This window comes from Cupressus sempervirens, chromosome 5 (genome assembly GCF_028749045.1).
Source record: "Cupressus sempervirens isolate cs-2001-9-10 chromosome 5, ASM2874904v1, whole genome shotgun sequence".
Taxonomy (NCBI): Eukaryota; Viridiplantae; Streptophyta; class Pinopsida; order Cupressales; family Cupressaceae; genus Cupressus; species Cupressus sempervirens.
In genome coordinates, this window is record NC_143122.1 from 753,652,230 (window position 1) to 753,672,483 (window position 20,254).

Here is a 20,254-nt window from a genome sequence, read left to right on the forward strand (position 1 = left end):
TAGAAGCAAGTGCTAAGATAAAGGAGACAAAAGAAACAAGAAGGAAAAAGGTAGAAGAGAAGAAATGAGAGGAAGAAAAGAAAGATGAACAAGAGAAAAATGAGGAGCTGAGCAAGGGAGAAGAAAAGGGTACATATGAGTAGCAAGAAAAAAGTGTGCAAGACACACAACTACCACCCCCTAGCCATCCTCATGCTATCATCACACGTACAAAGATAATCAAGATAAAGGATGTTATTGACACTTCTTGTCAAAACATCAATCCTTTGACTGTAGAGGATCTCACAAAGATCCTTGACCAATCAACCCAAGCAGCTAGACTATGCACAAGTCCCATATTGGTCAGTGTTGATGAATTAAAAAAGTTAGTAGTAGCTTCGAACAATGTCAAGGTGAAAACACAAGAACCACCTTTGACCACTCAAACTATTGGACTTCTACTCCTTCCACCTCCATCTCCACCAAAAGTAATCACAGATGCACTTCAGGAGCCAAGTGTTGTAGTACGAGAAGATAAAGGAAAATCAAAATAGTTAGCAGGCACACCCCTAGCCATTTAGAGTGACAAAGAGAAACAAGTAGAAGAAAAGGAAGAGACAAGAGATGAGGAGAAAATTGCAATTCAAAGCTTGGTAGAATTACCAAAGACAGACACTTCCATTCAAACTCTTCAGTAGCCAAGCACTGACATGCTAGCATTGCAAATTTGAACACCAAGCTTGAGCTCAACAAAAGTAGCCAGGAAACTTCAGTATGGAATTCCTGAGCTTGATGAGGAAATCACAATACCTTACTATGAATCTAGCACACTTATTGAAGAAAAGATTAATGAGATACATAGAGCACTAGATAGAAGAAGGAGACAAGAGGTATTAAGAAAAGAATATAAATATAGGCAAGCATTGAATGAGATAAAAGGCATCTTTATGGATGCCTTTAGCTTGTAGACACCTAATGAGTCAAGGCCAATAGTAGATTAACTTTCTTATATAGTTGACCAGGTGAAAAATGAAGACCATGATACAAATGCCAAAGTAATGGAATGGTCAAAGAGGAAGTTCCAAGGTAAAGTTAATGAGAAGATATCTAGTGATATAGCTCTATCTCAAGTTGAGCTAGCTAAGAAATTGGAAAGAGTAAAGATTGTACTTGGGAATATATTCTCCCTATACAACAAGTTGTGTGATTTATCCAACTTCACACAGGAGACTAGCCAGAGAATAATGAGCTTGGAGAGAAATCTAAAGATTTCTAATGTGCAACTCCCCACCAATCTAGCTCAAAGTGAGAAGTATTTTTCTCAAATGCTTCACACTCAAAGAGAATTTGCTATGTTAATAGTAGAGGAGGAAAATACAAAAGCTAAGTTGATGCAAATTTAGTCCTCTACAACCCCTCACTTGGAGGTACTCCATAAGAAGCAAATGTATGCAGAAATAGTCCTCAAGAAAGATTCCAATATTTCCACCTCATTGGACTTGTACATCTAGTAGTAGAGATTGCCATTTAGCATAAGTCATTGGACATTGCACTACCAAATTGGGATGCAACTCTGAAAATACTCCTGGAGGTAAATAGTTCATTTTTGGCTCAGCATGGTATTACTCTATAGAACCCTTTGAAATTAGTGTCAAAAAGGGGGAGAAATATGTATAGGGGGAGAAATATACAATAAGGAGGAGATATATACATTAGGGGGAGATATGTATATGCAGATACTATGAGTAAATACAAATTTTGATAATTTTGATAATTTTGATTACATTCTTCCACTCCATTCTTTCACTCATTTTGAGAATAAAGTGGAATGATTGAAAATAGCCAAAAGGGGGAGACAACTAATGAAGGAGTGAAGGGGAGATAATAATAAAAAATTGAACTTCATACAGATTAGATACATCATACAGGCTCAGAATGCAAAAATAGGACAAAGGACAGAGAGGATGAGGCACTTAAGCACATAATTTAAATTTCAAGAATGGACAAGGCATAATCAACTCAAGGGGAGTCATAAGGTATATTGTTACTCATAATAATCTTTGAAATTTTGCATATATGCTGAGTAAGTAAAAAATGTACTCAATAAGATTAAGTTCATAAATGTCTAGTTAAGTGTTTTTGACACTCATGTCAAGGGGGGAGATTGTTGGTCAAATGAATAGTCTTGACAATTAAGTGTCAACACACTTAACCATTTTCACTATATATGTTGAATACATAATGCATGCCGAGTTAGAATTTTAATAGGTTATGAGTCACCGTTGGTGTTGAACAAGTTACAGTGTAGTATGTGTTGAGCAACTCAAAAATGTTAAGTTTTTGAGTAATCTAGGAACACTAATGTGCTAAGAAATTTAGAATATAATAGGTTTCAAGCAAACTAGGAAACATAGTTGATGCCAAGCACTCCAGAAACAATATGTGCCAAGCATCAGTAATATAGTATGTGTCGAGTAACACAAGATCAACATAATAGTTTGTGCCTTCACAAACTAAGATGCATAACGATTTTTGCATGACTCAAAAAATGGATAAGAAGATGAGATCAAATCCTTTCTATTACCTATGAAATCAACATGTAGCCAATCAAAAAATTAGAGACAACATGCAACCAATAGGTGAAAAAAAAGGATTTGAGCATGAACTCTATGATCATGATGACATTGCAAACCCTAAGTCTTTGTAAGGAGACCATGAAACCATTATGAAGGTGATTGAAGAAGTTGAGGTTATAGCCAAGAAGGTTGTTGAGTTACCAAGTTATTGAGGAATAGAACAATCGATAAAGGTGTCAAATAATTAGTGAAAAGGACTACATCTATACATCCGGTTGATCAGAATAGAGCAAGGTATATAAAAGGAGAAAAGATCTAGCAGAGATTAGAAGAGGAAGAGTAGATCAAGTACCTTAGATCAACAATTAGAGATTGCATTCAATCAAGTAAAATGTTCTAATACTTTCTCACAATTGTATTAGAGATTGAAATACTATGTTGATAGTTTAGCTTAATAGTTAGGTAGGAGAACCTTTGGAGAAGGTCATGAAAGAGCTATTAAATTAGGCGAGTTTAATAGCCTATATGCAAATCCTTTAACAAGGTAAAACTTCATGTAAAGTGTTTGAAAATCCTTTAAATAAGTCACTATTAATATAGTGTAAAGCCTTTAACATGGCAAGCCTTTAACAAGGAAAACCATTAGAAGTGGTTGAACTCATTGCCACAATGATTTTTGTGGGTGTCATCCCCACGCTAGTTTTACCTTCTTATTCCTGGAGGGTTTCTGGGTCATCAAATCTCTTGTGTCATATGTGGATGCATGCTTTCATTTCATGTATGCTTATATGTTTTCTTGCATGCAATTTAATTTTAGTTATGTGTTATTTAGGGTTTAAAAGGTTAAACATTTATTGCTTCTGATTCACCCCCCCTCTCAAAAGTACTCTTCCCATTTGATTATTCCAACAAGCATATCCTTTGCAAACAAATCTAGCTTTATTCCTTATTACTTTGCCATCTTCATTCAATTTGTTACAAAACAACAATTTTCCACCTATGACATTTTTCTCATCAGGTCTAGGAACAAGTTCTCAAGTTTTGTTTTTCTCAATTTGGTTTATTTGTTCTTGCATAGCATTTTTCCAACAGGACTCTGATAAGGCTTTAGTAATAGTTTTAGGTTCAAAATCTGATATTAAATAGAAATGTTCAGCAATATTTGCTTGTTCATCTGTCTTGGCCTTTATTCTAGTCAAGATTCCTTTTTCTACATCTCCAATAACTTGAGACTTAGGATGTCTCTTAGAAATTATCCTAGATGAAGTTTTTTATTTTTCAACTAGTAATTATTACTTTGGAACTTGAACAATTTTCCTGTTCAGTTTCATTAGCAATTTTAGACTCAACATTTTCAAGATTTTCATCATGCAATTTTTTTGATTTTTGGAATGATGCTTCTTTAGGATCCTCTTTATTATTGTAGCACACAAAATTATCATCAAATACAACATTTATGGCTTCTACTATTTCATTCAACCTTTTATTATAGCATTTATAGTCTTTGTTATGTGTAAAGTATCCATGAAAAATCAATTCATCGGATCTTGAATTGAAGTTTTCTAAGGAATCATCATTCTTCTTTATCAAGCACTTATAGCCAAAAATTTTGAAATTTTTAACATTTTTTGTTTTTCCATTCCATAATTCATATGGAGTATGAGTTCTTCTAACTCTAATTTGTGCTCTTTTTAGATTGTAGATAGTTGTATGAGTGACTTCTTTCAAGAATTTGTCAAGTAGTTTTTCTTCATTTAGCATGGTTCTAGCCATTTCTTTAACCATTATATTTTTCCTTTCCACAACACCATTTTGTTGAGGTGTTCTAGTAGAAGAGTATTTTCTTTTAATGCCATGCTTTTCAAAATACTCAATGAATTCTTGAGAAGTGAATTATGCTCCCCTATTTGACCTTAAAAAATTTAACTTCAAATCAGTTTCCCTTTCTACCATTTTTCTAAAACATTTGAAATGGTCAAAGGATTTTGATTTGTGTTTCAGAAATGATCCCCAAACCATCCTTGACTAGTCATCTATGAACAACATAAAATATTTCTCACCACTTAATCATGCAATTTAAGTTGGTCCACATAGATAAATATGCACAAGTTCAAGTGGTCTATTTGATAAGTATTCTTTTGTTTTAAAATATACTCTCGTTTGTTTTCCTTTTACACATTCATCACAAAAAATTATTTGTTTGGTGATTTGTGGTAATCCTTTGACCTTTTTATTCTTACTATTTATAGAAAGATTATCAAAGCTAATATGTCCCAATCTTTTTTGCCACAACCAATTCTCTTCTACTTGACTCATAAGACAAGTGTTAATCAAAGATGTTTCTTGAATAGTAGAATCAATCAGGTTATAAAGATTTCCACTTGTCCTTAAGTCACTAGCAATGACTTTATCCCTTCCATTTTTGATAAAGCATCCTTTGGCATTAAAGGAAATAGAGTACCCACTGTCACAAATCTAACTGATACGTAAAATATTATGTTTCAAACCTTCAACAAAGTATACATCATGAATTGGTGTTTTTTTGTTTAAAATTATTGAGCCTCTTCATGTTGTATAGACTCCTAAGTTATCACCAAAAGCACACAAACCCTCCATCAAAATCTTCTAGGGTGTTGAACTTACTTTTACACCCAGTCATATGGTGTGACCAGCCATTATCCAAAACCCATGTTGTAGGTTTTTGAGCAAATAGGGTTGTTTCAACAATTAAAGATTTTTTAGATATCTTTACTTCTTAAATTCAATTTGCATTGATTTGCATAATGACCATAGTGAAAACATCTAAAACATCTGATGATTCTTTTCTTACCTTGACTAATACTATTTTCATAGAAAATTGCCTTATGTCCAAAGACATTACAATTAAAACAATAACCTTTTAAGAAGAATTTAGTTTTCTATTTAGAAAACTCTTCAGACTTAAATTTTTTATCCTTTTCTTCAAGTAAACTTTTATTAATTTCTATAATCTGATTTACTTCTCTTAACTCTTCTTGAAGTCTTTTATTTTCAATTACATGATTTGAAATTAACTTCTTTAATCTTTTAAGTTCTTGCAAAGATTTTAGAAGTTCTTCTTCGAGATCAATTTCTTCATCTAAATAAGATGAAGATTTAGATTCACTAGATTTAAGTTTAGGAGTGTGGACTATTTTAGCCATGAACAACCTTTCCCCTTCTTCATTAGCATCACTTGACTCTTCATTTGAGTCCTCTTTTGATAGAAGGGTTTTCTTTTTGAAATCCTTGAATCTTTTGTTTTGATTCCAAGGTTTCTTTTTCGAAAACTTTTCAATTTTCTCATCACAATATTCTAGTTCTACATTTGGACATTATTTTGCAAAATGTCCTAGTTTACCATAGCCGAAACATTTTGTTTTTCCTTTATATTTCTTTCTCATTTTTTTGACCAATAATGCTTCTAGAGCATCTATTAAATCTAAATCACTTTCATCTTGTTTTTCAGCCTTAAAGGCTATGTCTTTTGAAGTAGAACTGACTTGATTGCTAGTTCTCATTTCATAGGCCATTAGGGTTCCTTGTAATTGATGTAATGCCATTTTACAAAAGCTTTTCTTTTCTTCTAAAGTGGAAATTTTAGTTTTTAATTTAGGTAAAACTAATCTTATAACTTTTGAAATTATATCTTGTTCTTCAATTTCTTCACCAAGAACTTTTCTAGGATTGACTATTTCATCTGTTCTCGAGAAGTATGCTAACATATTTTCATCTTCATTCATCTTTAAGTTATCAAACTGTTTCAAGAGTTACTAGTTTTAATTCTTTGACTTTTTCATCTCCTTGATAAATAGTTTCAAGTTTCACCCAAATATCATTTGCTGATTTACAGTAGTCAACTTTTGCAAACATATGTTTGGTGAGACCACATAAAAGGGCATACCTAGCCTTTTTATCTAGTTCATATGTCAGTTTATCATTAGCATCGGTAGGTAATATTGTTCGATTAGTATACTTCATAATAACAACATCCCACAATCTAACATCTAGAGAATGTATAAAATTTGCCATCATAACTTTCCAAAAAACATAGTCATTACCATCAAATAATGGAGCCCATTTAAGGGAAGCTCCTTTAGCCTATGCCATTTACTTCCAATAAAACTCCATGGAACAATTCCTATAAGGAATCCTACACTCCGATACCACTTGTTGGAAGTATTAGAGTTTGGACAGGGGGGGGGGGGGTGTGAATTAGAAAACACTAATTTTACTTAATTAATTTGCAAATTCTAACTTTAAAGATTCATCAATTGAATGGATTCAAAACTCACTCAAATAAATATCATTCACCATGCATGAAAACGAAAAAATATGAACTCATAGAAGATAGAGACACATATTTTTCCAAGTGGTAAACCCTCAAAATTCCTCAAAAAGGATTCATCATAGGGAGAAAAAACCTCTCCATGAACCTGTAATCTTTATTGAGCTTCAACTCTTTTACAATCAACAACAACAATTGCTTAAGGATTCAACCCTATTTTTCTTTTTAATTGAATTACAACCTTATATGCACATATAACTGTATGTAATATATTGTACACCTATACATGCAAATAAATTTATAATCAATCCTTTAGATGAATCCTAAAATGTCAAGATATTTATGTCTCTATTTTATATCACTGTATCACACTCATACCTTCATATTTTTACAATAATATCTTTAAATAGAGATGAGATTTGTATAGACTCAATTATTAAAAAAATGTACTAGTTAGGGTCATTCCAAAAATATTCCCTTATTATAAGTGGTTTAAAATAATTTTTTAATAGTTAAACCAAAAAATTCTTCATGTGTCTTTTGAATACCAGCATATGCCTTTATAAAAACAACAAACTGTGCCAAAGAACCTTTAATCCTTTTGTTCTTCAAAATTTTCAAAAAATTGCCATTATAGTTTGTAAGAAACCCACAAAAATTTTCCTTTGAAATAAATGAAAGACCTTCAAAAAAATTTCCATTTAGGGTTGAAACTAGAAACCCTCTAACATTTTGATTTGAAATTTCTTTTTTAAAAAGATATTGGATTCAAAGAAGAAAAAGAAACTTCCATGTTTTACACAGGAATATAAATAGAAAGTTTTCTTTTGAAAACATTCAAAAAAACCTTCTTTTTTTTTTTTTCCTTTCCCTTTTTGAAACTGACTAAAAAGAAAAATTTCAATCTTTTATTTACCTTATTCTTCTTTCCAAAAAGGAATTTTGAATAGACTAAAATAGTCATACCTATTTTTGCTTTTACCTCCCTTTTTTTTTTTTTCAATGAAACACTTTATTCATAGTAAACACCTTATTCCTCTTTTTGCCTCAACCATTCATGCAATCACAAAAGAAGTAAATAAATGAGCAACTATAGAAAAATAGAAATTCATCAAATCTTTCAAAGAAACTTTACCATACAATAGAACCTTTTATATTTCTTGTCACAAGGTAGCGAGAAGAAAAATCTTTCCATATTCCATCAGTAAAGGGGAACAAAACTTTTTCCATATTCCAAATCACTTTTCACATTAATTTGTAATTTCCAAGAAAGAACAAATTTAGCTTCGAATGACAAAGACCACACAAAAATATTTCAAAAATTCTTTCACAGAGCAACAAGATCTTTCTCATATATTTTATGTAGAGAATGAAAGAAGAAACTCCAAATACATTCATAGAGAAGAAACAAATGCCCACAACAAAAACTCCATTTTAGTTTCCTTTCAAGTCTACCATAGAAACCTTACACTTGGTGAGACATGCAGACTATTATTAAATGCCACCTGCTATTCATGTTTAGTGTTTTAAAGTCTTATTTCCTATGTGCCAGTACCTTTTTCTTGGCACGTTTCAAACTTCTTCTTCTTTTTCCTTTTCCACGTGTTTATGCCATGTAAAACATGTTTTCAAAGTTTCTTTTTCTACCTTTTATTTATCGAAAAATTCTCCATCTTTGAAAGCATTGTCAACATTAACATGGCAAAGATTGATAAAACTAGACCCATAGATCTTCTTTGAAGGTTGGTGATTCCATGCACCTTTCCTATCAAATGCCTCAAATAGGGAAACATGACCTTTTCACTTAAAGTTGTGAAGAGCATAATGTTGGCTACCAAAAATATTTGTGAGGAAGCTATTGGAAGCTTGTAGGATCTGATGCTTCTATCCATGGTGTTGGCTTGATCTACTAAGAATGTTGTCATCTAGAAGTAGATTGTCCAGACCATGATGTAGATAGACCAAATAGATAGTAGTCTTAGTACCATCAAGTCACCTCTTTTACTTGAGGTGTAGTGGCCATCTTCAAAGGGCAACCTTTGACACTTTTGACCATGTCTAGATCTGATATGGTGACCTTGTCTAGTTCCCCATGAAAACCAAAGAGAGCTCTATTTAGTGAGAAATTGCTTTCTTTTTTGTAATTATTAAGGCATATTCAATGTCCAAAGTTTATGTAGAAATATAATATGTTAAAGAAATATATCACTTTTCTCTGCTCGTTTGGATCCTCGTTGTCAAATTGGTTAGATCCAAAACATGAGATGTGTGATTTTGATCCTCGCACACCAAAAGCAATGATATAAAGAGAGGCACAAATAAAGGCCATCATGTTCCCACTCGCTTGAATACAAAATCAGTGATTACCTATGCATGTAGGAGGTTGTAAACTTAAATATTCAATCATATATCATTAAATTTGAAGATCATCCATGAAATAATCTTTAAATTTGATATAAAAATTATTCTTATATGCAGATAGAAAGAAAGAAATCAAATTAATGCACGTAACTCACTTAGAATACATCAAGAAAGAATTCAACTTGTCTCCAATGAACTTTAGTTATAAAAAGTAATAAAAGATTGGTAAAAAAAATGCATCAACAATGTAGGAAAATATATCAAAATAGATAGCTAAAAGAGTTCAACCTACTTTGATAAACATAATGCTATGTATTAGTATATGAAAGTGTGATGCAGGAGCATCCAGGCCAAGCTTGAAGGCATGAGAAGACATTAAGGTCACAAGATGGAAACATGACCATATTGGGTCATTAAATGTAATAAGACCTTGTAAAGGTCCTTTTTAATATGTTTTGTACTCATTTTGTTAAAATTAATCAAAACTGTCACCCAGACAGTTAGGAGAAGTTGGTCGGTTCCTTAGGGGATTAGACAATTTAAAGGTGCCAAAGGAGTCTATAAAAGTATGATGTAAATGAGTTTCAAAGAGATGTATCAAGGATTTAAGAAAGCTTTGGGGAAAAAACAATAAAAAGACAGTGTTTCTCTGCCACTGCAGATAGTCATAGAACAGTGACATTATATTTTGATTGTCTTTTGATTCGAACAAGTTTTGTTTCATTACAAGTTTTCCTTTTGAACATACAAATGTTTTAGAAGGTTTTTTTCAAAGTTCTTTCCATTTGAACAGGTCATTTGTAAAAGATTTTTCAAAGCAATTTAGAGTAAAAGCACAAACCTATGTCACCTTTTATAAAGAAATGTGATCTTAGAATGTGACAGTTCAACATTAATGACAAAAAAAATGGTATTTGTGTTTAAAATATGAAGATGATGTAAACTGATGAAATGTGTAGAATTGTATGAATTTTATGCCTATAATTTTTATAATTATTTTGACTAAGAATTTATTCATTTTGTTTTATTTTGAAGTCCCTTTTTTAACTATGAAAAATATAGAATGTAGTTCCCATCAAACAAGTATGTGCAAATCATCTTTTTTTGTTCTGATTTGAAAATATTTTACAGATGACATGTATAGCTAGTGAACAAAAAAAGAAATAATTACTTTTGATGTATATTTTCTTTGTTATAAGTACTCAAGTTTGACCTTGTCAGAATCCGATAGTTTTTTTCCTCCCGTCAAAACTTCCCTATCATATCTATACCTTCTTGAAAAAAAATTACATATTCGTGAAGAGGATTCTCCCCTCTAGTGATAAATATAATTTTTTTATTTTTTTGATATGATTTACTATTTCTTTTCATTTTTTGAGAGAGCATCTTTTGAAATGTTGATATATCAACTTATAATATTTTGAGATTATAAGATATTATAACTAATCAAAAAACTCAAAAATTTATATAATGATCATATTGAATTTGAGATCTATAAAAGGGTATTTTTAGTTTTTTTTTTTTAAATTGATTTTTGATAGAGAAATGAGATTTGACCAAAACAGGTTTTTGTATCACAAATGGTGACACAGATTTGTACTTTTACCCTTTAGTGACTGCCACTGTCACGTGATAGAGAGTTAATTTTTTGAGATTATTTAAAGTTTCACCTCTCCCACTACTGTAATGGAGATGTAACTCATGGGAGAGGTTGTCAATGTGTTAAATGTATCTATATAATGATGTTTTGTGTAGAGATATGGGAGAATGTGCAACGAGATTCGAGAAGAAGGTCTCTAGTTGAAGACAGAGTGTTGTTTGGGAACACTAGATGTTGGGCCAGTCAAGGCTTGGAGGTTCCATCCATTGAGGGCTGCATTTTATTGGATGGAAGGTCATGTTAGGGCTCTGTGAAGGTGTTGGATCCATTGGAAGGATCATGAAGTGTTTGGAAATGTGAGTTTGAGAAAAACCTAGGCATAGACACCTAGGAAGGAGGGTTTGTTGGTTGAGCATGAAAACCTTCGTGGAATCTCCTTTAAATGTGAAAATCCATTGTTTTGGGTTAGGATACAACTCTGTTTGAGGTCAAATGGTTTGGAGAATGAGATATGTTAGTAGTAGCTTTGTAATAGGAGGACTAATAGTGGCTAATTATGGAGCAACAATGTTGGTTTGGGCATTTAATAGATTGGTGAACAAGATTGCTTAAATGAATCCATTTGAAGGATTGAGGAACATTGGGGATGATTTCTAAGATGTAGAGCCTATGGTGGCACAAGAGAATGGTATGTGCACTCTGATAAGGTTTGAAGTTGACTAGATCAAGGAGAATGATCCTATGAAGAAGCTTGTTTGTATTGTGAAAACACGAAAGGAAGTCCCTCTGATTATAAATAACTGAAAAGTCCACCTAGGTCTCTGCATCAGGTGGTATCAGAGCATTAGCAAGGTCTGTTTGGTAGTTGATAAGTTGCATATTTCATCATCTAGGAGTCTTTGTCATTTGTAATGCACTAGTCCCTTTGTTGAAGCCTTGGAGTGTCTAATTCCTCCTTAAGTGTCCCAGAGTTGAAAGGTGTATTATAGGTGTCCAAATATTTCTTGGTGAGAAAGGTGTAAGGTGGTTTGAAATTTGAAGAATTCTAGGTATATGTAAAGATGGGGCTTACAGAATCTGAGAGGGAGTTATATGAGGATTTCAAGTGGCTAGAAGAATTTATCTTTGGTAAGAAGAATAAAAGAGAGAAGCAAAGACAAGAAGAAATAAGGATACTAAGAAGAGACATAGAAGCCTATTATGAAAAGTGGGAAGGTAGGATGAAGGAAATCTAAAAAAGAGAAGAGGAGATAATGAAGAAGTTGGATAAGTTAGAAGAAGAGATGGAGTACCTAGAAGAAGAATGGTATGATGATGAGGAAGAAGAGAAGCAGGGTGCAGAAAATACACAAGAGAACCATGATTTATGGCAAGAATACGAAGCCACCATGGAAGAATGGGCGAGTAAGAGTGGAAGTGAGGGTGAAGAAGATAAGAGGGAAAGCCATTTGATCCTTGGGAGGACATGGCCAGTAGAGGAAAAGAAACAAAAAAATAAAGTGAGGATGAGGAAAAGTAAAATCAGAGATGAGGAAATGGATCAGCAAGAGGTCATAGTGAAAGAAAACATGAAGGATTTGACAAAAGAATTTGATGCCATAGATGAGACATGGCTGGAAGATAATAGTGCAGAGAATGAAGATAGTAAGTTGATAGAAGAAGATCATGAACAATGTCTTGAAGGTGAGAAAACCAAGATGGAATCTTGGAGTCAATTGAATGGAAAACAAGAAGAGGACAGAGCAAAGTATAGTGTAGCAGACATTGGTCATGGAAAGATCATACAAGTTGAAATGTTTTCAGGCATTGGCATGTCACAGGGAAGAGGTGAACAACAGAAGAAAGAGTTGGCTGAATTGATGAATGAGGAAGTGACGAATCGAGCATGTGCTTGGGTGAATGAAGGAGTGTTGATTTATGTTTTTTCTAACAATTTTATTGCAGGCTTGTAGGGTTATTCAATGCATGATGATGGTGCAGACCATGGGTACATCAAGTTACTAGTTGGAGGATGGAACACTTAGCCTATATCCAAGGTGTTTGTTTGTAGGTACATGAGGAAAAAAGATAAAGGGTACATCATAGTTGCAACGTCTATTGAAGAAGTGACTAAAGATTGGAAGAAAAGGAAGAAGACTGCCCAATCCAAAGGGACTTGGATTGATTTGATCCTTGGGAGAATGATATAGGAGCATCAAGGCCAAGGTTGAAGGCATCAGAAGAAATTAAGGTCACAAGATGGTAACATGACCATATTGGGTCATTAAATTTAATAAGACCTTGTAAAGGTCCTTTTTAATATGTTTTGTACTCATTTTGTTAAAATTAATCAAAACTGTCACCTAGACAGTTAGGAGAAGTTGGTTGGTTCCTTAGGGGATTAGGAAGTTTAAAGGTGCCAAAGGAGTCTATAAAAGTATGATGTAAATGAGTTTCAAAGAGATGTATTGAGGATTTAAGAAAGCTTTGGGAAAAAAACAATAAAAAGATAGTGTTTCTTTGCCACTGCAGACAGTCACAGAACAGTGACATTATATTTTGATTGTCTTTTGATTTGAACAAGTTTTTTTTCATTACAATTTTTCTTTTCGAACATACAAATATTTTAGAAGGTTTTTTTTCAAAGTTCTTTCCATTTGAACAGGTCCTTTGTAAAAGATTTTGCACAACAATTTAGTGACTGTCACTGTCACGTGACAGAGAGTTAATTTTCTGAGATTATTTAAAGTTTCACCTCTCCCACTACTGTAATGGAGATGTAACTCATGGGAGAGGCTGTCAATATGTTAAATGTATCTATATAATGATGTTTTGTGTAGAGATATGCAAGAATGTGCAACGAGATTGGAGAAGAAGGTCTCTAGTTAAAGACAGAGTGATGGATGAGTCTCTCTTCTTGTGCTACAAAAAGATTGAAGTTCAATTCTAAAGTAGTGCAAAGTGTCTTGTGTCTTTTTTCATTACAAGTTTTCCTTTCGAACATACAAATATTTTAGAAGGTTTTTTTGCAAAGTTCTTTCCATTTGAACAGGTCCTTTGTAAAAGATTTTGCACAGCAATTTAGTGACTGTCACTGTCATGTGACAGAGAATTAATTTTCTGAGATTATTTAAAGTTTCACCTCTCCCACTACTGTAATGGAGATGTAACTCATGGGAGAGGCTGTCAATATGTTAAATGTATCTATATAATGATGTTTTGTGCAGAGATATGCAAGAATGTGCAACGAGATTGGAGAAGAATGTCTCTAGTTGAAGACAGAGTGATGTTTGGGAACACTAGATGTTGAGCCAGTCAAGGTTTGGAGGTTCCATCCACATGAGGGCTGCATTTTATTGGATGGAAGGTCATGTTAGGGCTATGTGAAGGTTTTGGATCCATTGGAAGGATCAGGAAGTGTTTGGAAAGGCGAGTTTAAGAAAAACCTAGGCATAGGCACCTAGGAAGGAGGGTTTGTTGGTTGAGCATGAAAACCTTGGTAGAATCTCCTTTAAATGTGAAAATCCATTGTTTTGGGTTAGGATACAACTTTTTTTGAGGTCAAATGGTTTGGAAAATGAGATATGTTAGAAGTTGCTTTGTAATAGGAGGACTAATAGTGGCTAATTATGGAGCAACAGTGTTGGTTTGGGCATTTAATAGATTGGTGAATAAGATTGCTTAAATGAATCCATTTGAAGGATTGAGGAAGATTGGGGATGTTTTAAAAGATGTAGAGCCTATGGTGGCACAAGAGAATGGTATGTGCACTCTGATAAGGTTTAAAGTTGACTGGATCAAGGAGAATGATCCTATGAAGAAGCTTGTTTGTGTTGTGAGAACACTAAAGGAAGTCCCTCTAATTATAAATAACTGAAAAGTCCACCTAGGTCTCTACATCAAAGTGTCTGAAACATTTTATCAATTTTAGGGATGTTCTAAAGATGTATTCTAAAAATATCGTCATTAGTGTGACATGGGTTGTGGTTAGCAAAAAAAACAAAAACAGTGTTATCCTATGAAGAAGGATAGGATATTACTGATTGATTTGTTTATCTTTTCATAACCTAAAACTCTAAGGATATCAAATTCGGTAGGTAGGCTAGCGAGATTATGTCAACAATTATTGCTCTCTATAAAAGGTTGTGTAAAAGAGTGTTGGTTGGGCCTTCAACAAGACTATTTGAGTGACATCTCAACATGTAACACTATAAATAGGAACTAAGAAAATGAAAATGAATCACCTGATCAAGGAGGAAAAGCTACAACCCCTATCTTAAGAAATTGCATGTTCACTAAATTCTATGATGGCTAATTCACTAAAATTTTGGAATACTAGAATTTGATTTTACAGGGCTTTATCATTGTATAGGTTTTGTAGTAACTTAGCTTTCCTTAAAAGTTCTACCAGATTTTACATTAACATTGTAAATTTTGTGGAAAATTTGTCTCATTATAAGTTCATTTATTATTTCTGGTTGAAAGTTATTTTAAAGAAAATAGAGAAATAGCTTTAGCACAACATATTAGTGAGAAAGCACAATTTTTAGAAAGCGATGAAAAAAACAATCTACTAAAACATTATAATAATCTATGGATACATATACATAAGAAATACAAACTATATAATGTGTGTTGATTCTAGATTAAGATGACTTTGATGTGCATGAAATACTAATGGTTTTTTCATGAAAGTTCATACAGATACAATATGTACCTTTATCTATTTAAAACTCAAATTTATAATATTGAATGTTGTACATGGACTTGTTCAATCTTAATGAATTATTGAGTCAATTGAATGTAATATCATATACAATCACTATTATGTCAAGCTAAAATGCATTCTTTCTTGAGAATTTAACTTCCTATATAATGAAGGCATAATGTGTAGATCCCTTTACAACACTAATATATTAATGATTTCAACAAAAAATTATCAAATTAACTAATACTTTTTCTTAAAAACTTCAGTTTCTTGGGTTGTTATTAATTGTATTCAATCATATAAAATGCACACAAAATACATAGTAGAAGATTGCACTAAAGAGAGAAATTATACTAATGACATAGTGAAAATAATAACATAATTCTAAAGATATTCACTATGTTTTTATTGTTAAATCTGATAATGTGTTGAATTTTTTTGAAAGTCTTAGAAAATTTTAAAAATGTCTAAAACACAAATTTCCAATTGTCTCATTGAATGATCAATCAAATAATTTCCTTTGACAAGGGTACAATACTCTTTCACTATTCCTATAAGATCTACAATTTTGACCATTCAAGGGTATTTCCACAAGACCAATCGTGTATGAGTGTTTTAGGACCTAATGTATCTATCTACACTACCTCCACTGGACACGAATAGAATGTTTTTGAAGGGATGACATGAAAGGCTCTAAATACAACATGATAGCTTTATAATCGAATGCTATTATGTAAAACTTGAAGGAATTTCACATTCCCTTATGGCCTCTAAATTTATAAACAATGGAATTGCATATAGATTCAATTGTCCCAACAAACACAAAAGATGTCTTATATGTTTATATCTTTAATCACTCTATATATCTACTACCTAAATAAACTTGAAATTTTAAACTAGTGCAATGAAGCATTACCAATAAATGGAGTAAATAGTAGCAAAGATAGATTTTACATATCTCTTTTCTCTTCAAATTTAAAAAGTCTATTTGAGGTTGGGATCAATAGAATGCATGTTTTTTAATTTGTGAGAAAATTTTAAAATCTTAATAGGGGATAAGTATGATAAATTTTTGTAAGGACAATCAACTAATTTTTTAAAGATATTGTGGTAATTGACACTAAGTGGCTCTCAGAGTCTTATGTCAGCTCTTGGATAACCACAAGGATTGACTACAATCTTCAACTATCTTTTTGTTCATTTTTTTTGATATTCTATTTCCAAAATCCATATTTTATTTCCTTTTATTGTCCTTATTTTGGCATGCCCATGGAGGAATGCACCTGAATTTTAAAATAAACTTGGGGATACACCAATTGAATTTTACTTTGAAGAGATTGTATTCTATGTTGGAGTCTATTAGATCTAGGTACTACCATTTATTGTATTACTGAGAATATCATAGTTAAAATGATTTCATAATTTTTTTAATTTTTAGCTAACATTTGTCAAATAAGGCATGTGTTTTCTCCATTCTCTAAAATTTCATATACATGCTTAATTGAGAAAGGAATATGTAAAGAAATTGAAAACCATCTAGTATTACTAACCTAACTGGGGGATGAAGATTATGAAAAGTCTACAATTACTCACTAACCAAAACCCATCTATAGATTCAATCAATATCTATGAATGGAACCAAACCCAAAGATCCCACTCTAGTTGACACCAACAAACAGTTTCTTTCATGGACTTAAGGTAACTATCCATTTCAAGATGGCCATTCAATGAAAATGATTCAACTATTCTACATTGGCACCATATGTGGATAATAAATATTCTGAAGTCTTCTAGATATCTCACAAATATCTTTTTGAATTATACAATATAAGATGGTTGATGATATAATATGAATTCATATATTGATATCATGGCCTAACCTATGAAGAATAACAATGTATATAAGGAAATGGAAAATAGTTGGTTGTTTCATAGTATGAACATCCAATGATTTTCACTTGTTCCTTTGTACACAATGTTCTCAAAAGTTTAGTTATGAGCTTTACCAATGAAAAAAAATGTCACAGGTATGACAAATATTCGTAACACTACATATTATAAAAAAAGTAGCTACATGTCCACTACATAATCTCTTTTTGGTTTTAAAAGGGCAATCCATTAAGTTTGGATATGGAGGTGTAAGAGAAAGTATCTTGCATCCTTGTTTTGTAATTTCCAACTGAGGGTCACCTTGTTGAGTAAACTATGCCCTTACAGATCTAACATCACGCTCATTTGGATAATGTTCCCCAATTGCTGGTAACTCAGTGACATTTTCTATTCTTTCCTTGATAGAAACCACTCTTAATCCCTAAACTAAGGCTTCTCCTTCATCAAATGTTGTCATGAACTCTATTTCCACTTCCTCATTGAATTATGTTAATTGTAAGAAATAACCAAGCCATCCACAAGCATGGAATTGCCACACTACTCAATATCTGGGAGTAAAATATTATGCTTGACTGACTCATTCCTCTTTAACTGCCCCACCATCCTTGAAATGTCTGAATTCCACTCTTGCTACTATGACAATTTTTATCCCTCTTGCCTCTGGAAATTTTCTTTTCCCTGAGCTTCAAAACTAATTTGTAAAAATTTCTATAAAAATGTCATATTTCATTACCACTTCTCATGATCAAGACCCCTTCATTTCTGGCATGTAGAATAATGATGCATAAATGGTGGAGTACATCGATGCTTTTACTAAAAATATTTCCATAATAGATCTTAGTCCTTTTAATCATGCCAAGTACAAGAGATCTTTTCCCAAGAATCACAATAAAAGGTGTGATGGATATAGAGAGATTTTAAAAATTAATGAAATGAAAACTATCAAACTACTACCAATTTACATTCTTTGATGTAGACATGAGTAGAATATCATGGATGTGACATTTTGATGCAGGAGCATCCAGAGGTATAAGGGCAATCCTGTGTCACCCAAAAAAATGTACTTAGACTTAGTTTCTATTTTATGTCTTTGCATTTTTGGATACCCATTTGGCTCAAATAAAGGTTCCAACTCTCATAGTTCAACTATCAGTGCATTTAAAAATCCCAAAAAAATAGGAGCATGCAATTTGACCATCATTTTGGTGACCTAGAAGGTGTGACTTGGCCAGATGAATGTAATCAAGATCTAGAGCATTCCAGAAAAAGAATCAGGTCAAAAGGCCCCACGGTTTGAAAGTTATTGCAGTTTTTCGGGTTTTGGAGACCCCCTAAGAATGCTTCAGAGTCAGATTTGGGGCATTAAATGACCTCGAAAAGGGTCAAAAAATGCTATAGAGCGCTTCGAGAGCTTTCCGAAAATGTAAACGGTTCGTCAATCGGAGTTACGGTTCAAAAGTTATGCCTCCCGGAAGTTCGGCTACCGTCTCTGGATTCTTCTAGAATTGCACCGACTTCTAACGCAGCTTCCGGAACCTTCTATTTTGTCGGTGGACACCTACTAGCACTTTCTAGAATGTACTCCTAGTCCTTAACCCTCCGGGGTCTATTTAAGGAGATTTTTGGCATTGTAAAAGGCAGTTCGGATTGGAGCTTGAGAGGAGGTGCTCTCTGGAGAAATATTCTCCAGATTTATGCTATTGTAAGCCCGCAGGGCATGTTTTGAGTTTATTTTCTCTGCACTGTTTGTACCAGCTTATTTTCTCAATTAATATAATTTCCCCTTTCTATTGTGTCTATTCTGGTTGTTGGGTTGTGTCCCCATCAAGTGGTATCAGAGCGGGTTTTCCTGAGTGTGTAGACAGAGCGCCGACTGTGAGGCAGTTTGCACCAGGACTGTGTGGTTGTGGGTTCGAGTTAGAAGATGCCTCCACGAAGAGAGCGTGGTGGAAGGGCCAGAGTTGTTGATCCTGAGGAGGTTAGAGCCCTCCAGAGACAGGTACAAGCATTGCAAGAGGAGCTCCGTAGAGGAGCAAATATTGCCGCAGATGACAATAGTGAGGATGACAATGAAGAGGAAGTAATGGAAGTTGACGGGGAAGTTCTGAATCCTGTAGAGGAAAGGCTTTTTAGGGCCATTTCTAGGTTTGGGAAAAGACCTACAATTGAAGTGGGTATATTTTCGGGAAATTTGAAACCAGATGAGTTGATCAATTGGATCAATGAACTGGATGAATACTTTGAGTATGAGGATATAAGGGACCCAGATAGGGTTAAGTTTGCAAAGGCCAAACTAAAAGGCCATGCCAAAATTTGGTGGCAAGAGGTTCAACTGGAAAGACTTAGAAGAGGAAAGGAGAAGATCACAAGATGGGATCGCATGGTGGACAAATTGAAGAAGCAGTTCATTCCTGTGGACTATGAGCTTGATCTGTTTAAGAAGATGCATGGGTTAAAGCAAGCAGGAAGATCAGTCCAAGAATATACAGAGGAGTTTTACCGACTCCTGATTAGAGCGGGGCATGCAGAAGCAAATAAGGAGAAGGTTGCTCGTTATATTAGTGGGTTACGACCTAGCATCCAGGAGGAATTAAGTCTGGTAAGAATGACCAGCATTGAAGAAGCATACCAGTTTGCCCTACGAGTTGAAGAGAAGCTGAGTAAAAGGTTTGAAGGAAGACAAAGAGGGCGCGGTCAAGGAGGAAGGGGAAGCAGTAGATCATCTGGAGCCCGCAATGAAACTCAAAAGAAAAATGAAGATGAGGGTACTAGCAGGAACCAGAGGAATGAGGGTTTCAACCGCTCCCGTGATCAAGATTTTGGAAATCAAAGAGGAAGAGGTAGAGGACGTGGGC

The 20,254-nt window shown here is 33.4% G+C and overlaps 1 pseudogene; it reads left to right on the top strand.

Moving 5' to 3' along the window:
* The first annotated feature begins 12,075 nt into the window (after positions 1–12,075).
* Positions 12,076–20,254, top strand: part of LOC149558104 (beta-galactosidase 3-like) — a 35,599-nt pseudogene continuing 27,420 nt past the window's right edge.